This window comes from Phytophthora cinnamomi (genome assembly GCF_018691715.1).
Source record: "Phytophthora cinnamomi strain GKB4 chromosome Unknown Contig17, whole genome shotgun sequence".
NCBI lineage: Eukaryota > Oomycota > Peronosporomycetes > Peronosporales > Peronosporaceae > Phytophthora > Phytophthora cinnamomi.
This window is the reverse complement of record NW_027150950.1, coordinates 1,744,738-1,752,270: the sequence shown is the minus strand read 5'-3', so window position 1 is coordinate 1,752,270 and position 7,533 is coordinate 1,744,738.

Sequence of the window (7,533 nt, the reverse complement as noted above, 5' to 3'; positions counted from 1 at the left end):
GGAGTCGAGCCGAATGTTGATCGGAGCCCTGAACGATCGTCTATTCCGGTCCGAAGGCTCGAAGTGGAGTACGAACGATGCATGCAGATGAGTACGGAAGAACTGAACCTGGAACCAGCCGTGTACATCCACGAAGGTAGTGAGTTGCTGGCTCAGCTGCGCGACGAACTGGCCATGCTTCCGGAACTCCAAGAGTTGAGTCCAAGGTGTGATATCGAGAAGGCCGACGTTGGAGAACCTGGACGGACTACTTCGGCCGAAGAGGAGAAACTTCGAATGCACCTGAGGTATCACCACAAGATATTCTTGGGAGACGGGAATGCTGCCCCCGCGCCGGCTCGTGGAGTGTGGTGTGATCTAGATGTCGGTGATGCTAAACCAGTTGCTCAGCGTCCGAGGTCAATCGCCCCACACTTAGCGATCAAGGTCTACGAGTTGCTGAAGAAGCTCTTAGAGACAGGGCTGATAGAACACTCCGAATCGCTGTGGGCTTCCCCGATCGTCATCGTCCTGAAGAAGAACGGCGTGGACATCCGGATGTGTATCGACTACCGAGTGGTGAATGGATTCATTCAACTGTCCAATTATCCTCTGCCTTTGATCGACGATCTATTGATTGGCTTTGAGAGTGCAATGTGGTTTATGAGTCTGGACATGGCGAGTGGATTCTGGGCCATCCGGATGACTAAGCGTGCGAAGCTGATCTCGGCCTTCGTCTGTCCGTTCGGGCACTTCCAGTGGGTTCGGATGCCGTTTGGACTCAAGAATGCCCTCTCGTCTACCAGGCAGTGATTAATAACTGCCTGTGGGGTTTCGTGAGACTGTCCCCGGAAGAAGAATTGGAGGTGGACCAAGATGTTCTGGACTTCCTGAGCTTGGACCCGTCCAGGAGTGACTCCGAAGGCCAAGTGTTGGCACTGACGGATACAGCGACGGTGTTCCAGAGGAACATCCCTGCTCCAGACAGCATGGGTCCGGTTTTGGGGCGGAGCTCGTACATTGATGACATCGCACATGGCGCGCCCACCTGGGACAAGCTTTGTGAGGATTTGAATGCTCTTCTATTCCGCTTGCGCTACTGGAATATTTCTGTGAGTCTCCCGAAAAGTGAGTTTGGGAAGCTGTCGATTCCATACCTGTCGCACGAAATTAGTGCAGAGGGGATTCGGGCAGTTCCGAAAATCGCTAAGGGAGTTCAAGACCTGCCATTCCCGAAGACTCTGAAAGGAGTGCAGTCCTTCCTTGGAAGTCTGAACTACTATCATAAGTTTATTGAAGACTTTCCGGTAGTGGCTGCAGTCTTGTACGAGCTTTCAGACGACCAAGTGCAAGCCGGACGAGATCTCACCAGGGCCAAGGCTGCGTTCGAGATTCTCAAGAAGAAGATCGTTTCAACTCCACTGCTCCGGCATCCAGACCGGACAAAGCCGTTCGTGATCATCCCACATGCTAACCGTTGGGCTGCTTGCGCGGTCCTCGGTCAGGAATACGATGGAAAGATCCAACCGGTGCGGTTTACTGGACGAGTTCTGAATGATGCTGAGCTCCGTTATCACATAGCTGAAAAGGAGGTGATTGCTGTGCTAAGAGTCCTTCAAGTCTTCCGAACACTTCTCGAGGGTTGTCACCTGGAAGTCTACACTCGGCACTCAGTCTTCAAGTGGATACTCCAGTCGAAGTCTGCTGACGGACGCTGTGTTCCGTGGGGGGTTATGCTCTCACACTGGGACATCACCGTCCGGAAGGTCCAGAAGGATGAAGACGGTCTGGCGGCTATCATGGGAGCTGGGATCACCCCGCGTGAGCATTTGGACGAAGTCGCAGAAGCACTGATACCTGCCAAGGGACGCGTTCAGAAGCCCCCAGTTCTCAGTGTGGAAATGCTCGACGATACCTATCAGGGCGTCGTCCTGAGTTTCGACGGTGCGGCCAAGACGTCGACTCGGCAAGGAAGCTGCGGGTGTATTCTCTGGCAGCTCCCCGGCTGGAAGGTGCTCGAAGCCCGAGGTTTCGTTTTGGACGACGTGACAGTCAACGATGCGGAGTATCATGGATTTCTGAAAGGAGTCCAGATGGCGCTCGACCGTCAGGTCGAAGACTTGGTGGTTGTGGGAGACTCTCGGATCGTGATTCAACAAGTCCAAGGTCTCATCAACTGTCACCAGCCGAACCTCCAGAAACACTTGGCTGAGTGTGAAGTCCAGAGGGATAAGTTCCGGACGTTGCGACTGGTCCATGTTAAGCGCGAGTACAATCAAGCTGCCGACTACCTGACGTCGAAGACGCTGGCACTCGGAGGGTCCTGGACTGTTCAGGATTCCGAAGAGCGGACACACCTGGAAAGAGTGTCGAAGATTGCGGAGAGGCTGATGAAGCCAAAGGTGGTCCATCTGGAAGGAGACCTATCTCCGCGTCCTGAGACTTCGGCCCGGATGGAAAGTGACGCAGTGGCTACAGACTCACAATCCGCGCCGCTCTCTCGTGCGGCAAGAGTCTTCGCTGCGTTGACGAGGTCGAAGGCCAGGGACGCCGTACATCCGGATCCGGGAGTTGAGGACATTGCTCCTCCTGGTGATGGTGAACCTCAGCGACCCATGGGTCCCCTCGAGTATCAGGCCGAACGGTGGAGACGTATCAGGACGCACCAGGATCAGGATGCTTACTTGTCCGAAATCAAGTCGTTCCTGAAAGGGGATATCGACGGATTCTCGCCGAGAAGGCTCCGCAAGATTGCTAAGGTGGCGGACTTGTTTGCGTTAGATGCTCGGAATGTGTTATACCGTCTGGCCCGATCGACTCGAGACCGCCCTCGCGACTTTGAAGATGAGCCGAGACTGGTGATCCCGGAATCCCTGCGACCAGACATGCTGCACTACGCACACGAGGATTTCCAAGGTGGCCACCAAGGCATCACCCGGACGTACGAGAGACTCCGTTCGGAATTCTACTGGCCAGGGATGTACGCTGATGTTGAGCGCTGTGTCAAGGAGTGTGTCGACTGTGCGAGTGGCAAGGGACGACCGCCCAACGAAGGACCGTCGCCCGGAAATATTGAGCCCAGACGTCCGTTCGAAGTTGTCTCGATGGACTTTGTCACTCACATGCCGGAGTCCGAACGTGGAAACACCTTTCTGTTGTTGTTCCAGGATGCGTTTTCCGGGTTCGTGATGTGCAAGCCCATGCGGTCGACTACTGCTCAAGACGTCGCAGAGGTCTACGAAGAATGTGTGTTCCGGAGGTTTGGAGCGAGCTCCATGGTCCGACATGATCAGGACCCCCGCTTCATGAGTGAGGTCTTCACACGGTTCAGAGAACTTCTGGGAAGCAAGCAGCGAGCCACTCTCGCTTATCGTCCGCAAGCTAATGGTCAACAGGAGCGGTCCGTCCAGACTGTCGTTCGAAGTATCCGAGCGTACATTGCTGAGGCGGACCAAAGTGACTGGGACGACCACGCGGAGAGGCTCATGTTCGCTCTGAACACGTCGTTCGATGCCACGCGTCTGGATACACCCTTCTACCTAGTGCATGGTTGGGACGCTCAAGGGACGCTGTCTGCGATGTTGGGTCCGAAACCCTCTAGCGTTCCGGAGCGGACTGCCTATGAGTGGCGTCGGAAGCTTCAACGACAATATAGCTACGCGCAAGCATGTGCCGAGGATCTGCACAAGAAGGCGAAACGCCAGCGTTCTGAGGTCCAGACGCAAAGGTGGAGAGAGCTGTCCGCACGACTGAAGTCTGGGTTCGAGAAGGGAGATTCGGTCTGGCTATACATTCCGAAAGTCCAGCCGGGTCTCAGCCGTAAACTTGCCCATATGTGGCATGGCCCCTTCCGGATTGAAGAGATGCACGACAACTTCCGAGTCAAGCTCAAGATTGATGACACTGGGTACCAGGTTAATCCCTGGGTACATGTCAGTCGACTTAAGCCACATGCCCTCTTCCCGAAGCGTCCAGTCGGAGAGGTCGAAGTGTCCGGAGACGATGATTTTGACGCGGCCTTACTTCCGGAGGACAGCTGGGAGCCAGACTCCGAGCGTGACGAGTATGAAGTGGAGAACATTCTGGACCTCAGGTGGTCTAAACGGACCCGAACGTCTAGACGCACTCGAGAGTACCTCGTTAAGTGGAAAGGGTATGACGACCCCGAATGGTTGCCCGTATCTCAACTCAGTTGTGGAGCATTGCTGTACGCGTTCAATCAAGGTGCACGCGCACGAGCCCGGTTCCAGACGATGCAGGCTGGGGACGATCACCCCAGAGCCTAGTACATGTCTGAACTGGATCGACTGCGCGGATGTGCCCCTCGACGGAATGTGCTTTGAATCGATAGATTTGCGATGTGAGTTCAGATATGATATTTTCGGAGTGTCAAGTGGAGAACGAGTGGAGAGTTTCGGAAAGACGAAGCTTGGAGTTTGAGAAGGTTGGAGTTTCAGGACTAAGGTGACAAAGGGATAAGAATGAGGAAAACGTAGAAGATGTATTCAAGAGGAATTACGCATAATGAGTGCGGACGCTACGCCTGCGACTTGGTCCGGAGATTAATCTTCGATCGAGTCACGCTGTCCGGCTGGAATCAGAGTGCGGCGAACATCTTCCGGCAGATGGGCGATGCGCTCGTCGTCCGAAGAGCAGAGTCCCCATTCCGTACGGGCCGGCTCGCGAGCATCCAGAAGCTCCATCTGTTCCTTCAGAGTGTAGCGGACATCGGTTCCAGGCTTGGTGTGGTCCCGACTCATCAGGATCCAGTAGCAGACACGCTTGGGAAACTTCCAGATGCCCGGCTCGTTCCAGATGGAAGCCGGGACGACCTTGTCAATGTGCTTCTCCTTGGTGGCAGCCCGCTTCCTGACGCTCTCATGGTTCTTGCCACGCCGGAGGCTGAGCTTCCGGACAAACTTGGAGTCGCAGTCTCGATCCAGCACGATCCAGTGGAGCGCATGCCAAAACGCCTCTGCATTGTCTTCCATGAAATCGATCCAATCTTCGATTGCCTTGATCGCACTTGTGCTGAGACTGGAACGTCGGTGGAAGAAGAACTCCGCCCGGCGCTCGCCGGACATCTTGACCCAAGGGCGTGTAGCCAGGAATTCCTTGAGCTCGTCGGGTTGACAACGGTCTTTCAAGATGTCCAGATCGTGTCGATTTGGCTCGAAATCCGGAAAACCCAGCGTCTGGAACGGTGCATGTGCGGTCGGACTACCAGGTTTCATGCGGACACCAAAATACATCCAGGACACTTCATTCGGGCCAGGTGACTCAATCAGTCGTCGCTCTTTCGCCGTCAGTTTGGCCGGACGCTTGGCCGCGAGTGCAGTCGGGCCTCCAGAGCTGCGACGTTTCGACTTTCCAGACTTGGACTCCGCCTTGATCCCGGATCTGGACTTCTTCCTGGACGACGACTTGGACTTGGTCTCCGGCTTGAGCTTCTTGGGCGTGCCCGATTCAGCTGAGGATTGACTCAGACGTCGGCGCTTGGAGGCTCGCTTAGCAATGCTAGGAGGGATGCCATCCGGAGAGCCGTCATCATCATCGTCTGCCTCACCGTGGTCGGATACTTCGCCTGCGTCATCACCCCCGTTGCCTCCGTCATATTCGTCGTCGACACCGTCATCCGGATCTTGCTGAGGGTCGTATTCTTCGTCCTTGTCTTCAGCCTCGTCATCATCGTCGTCCTCGTCATCTTCGAGCTCGGCTGCGTCGGGATTGAGACTCGGGAGTGAGCCATCCCACTCTGGAACATCGTCGTCGACCTTGCGCAGACTGTCCAGAGCAACCGAGGCGACTGACAGGTAACGACGCGGCACATGCTTAGTCCACAGCGCAGTATCCAGACGGTGCCAGCGCATCATCGACACGAGCATGGCCACTAGGTGATACAAGGGGAACCTCGAGTGGAGACACTTGTCCTGATTGATCAAGTCCAGTGCATCCGGGAATTCCAGACCATCCTTCATCAGGAGCTGGAGATCTGGACGCAAGTCCTTCCAGACGACCGGATAGTCCGCCAAGTGCGCCCGGGCCTTCGCGCTCGACAAAGGCAGAGGCGATTCCTCTGGACGGCACCGAGAGCTCGAGTCCGGAACCCAGTCTGTTGGGAACTCCTGCGCTTGGTCCGGAGCCACCTTGCTCGACTTGGACTTTGACTTGGGAAGGGACTCCGCTTGACCCGAACGCTTGCGCTTGGATCCGGACGCCTTGGACGGTGAACCCTGCGACAAGTCGATGACAGGACCCGGCGGAGGCGGCTCACTCTCCTTGGTCTCCTCGTCCTCGTCCGCAGGCGGGTCCAGCCGGACGAAGCTTGGTGCCTGGAAACCCAGGTTGTCGTTGGCCATGACCGTAATGACAGTCTGCCACTCTGGAGGGACTGGGGTTCCAGACTCCAGATGGTCCAGGAGGTCGCGGAGCCTAGGCCAATTCATCATGACCGCCGCGTGCGCGTGGAGAAAGTTCATCACATGAGCCGTTCGGAGACGCGGTCCTTGGGACCGTGGAGCCAGGGTGGTCGAGACGCCCGCGCGACCTTCAACTCCGCTTCCAAAGTCTTGACTTGAGCGCGCAAGCCCCGGACGTCGCTCTCACGCTCCTCCATCAGAAGTAGGAAGTCAGCACGCGCTTGAGCCATGGCCGCGTTCTTCTCTTTCTGGAGCCCCGCCACTTTGGAAACCCAGTAGTCCGCTTGGAACTGCTGCGCGCGCTTGAGCCGAAGAACTTCCTCCTGAAGTTCGACCTCCGACTTCACTGCTGCGTCCTGTCCCAGTCGACGCTTGATCATGTCGTACTTGGCTGTCACCTTCCGAAGGAGGGATACCGTTCCGAATGTGCGATAGGCCAGTTGCTTGGCGTCGAACTGAGACAGGATGCTCGCCAGCTCGCGCTTGACCCGGAAGCTCTTGAGTTGGGCCGTGAGCTCGGACTCCGAAAGCGGATTCTCGCGCGGAGTCAAGATGAAGTCGCTGATGACATCGTCTTCCTCGAAGAAGTCATAGAGGTGGGCCAACTCAGCAGCCCCCAGACTCTCCATCTGGACCAATGCCTCCAGACCGCCGAAGCCATCTTGCAGGAAGGTCCTGCCGTCATTGTGTCTCTCGGTCGCCGGAATCCCGACAACCCGGACGGTGGTGTCTGGAGCCTCCCCTGGCGCGATGTCAAACGCCGCAGGCTGACTAGGCGTGGAGCCCTGCCCGGACGAAAGCCGACCCTGCGCTTGGAGAACCTTCGCTTGCTCTGTGTCGAGCGTTTGAAGGCTCTTGAGGACCGCGGCACCTGACCCTTGTGGCTGATTCGCCGGGCTCGAAGCTCTTCTGCTGGGTGGAGGCGTGGGCGTCTTGTTCTTGGATCCGGAGGCCGGAGTCCCCCCTTTCGGGGCGGGCGGCTGCCACTCCGTCTCCTCCTCCTCCTCCTCCTCTTCCTCCGCCTCGCTCTCATCGCTCGAGCTACGAGAGGCGCTCGGACGAGGTCCATCGCCTACGCCTGATGTGGCGGAGCCAGCCCCGGCTGGGGCGCTGCTCGCGGCGCTCGTTGCAGGCG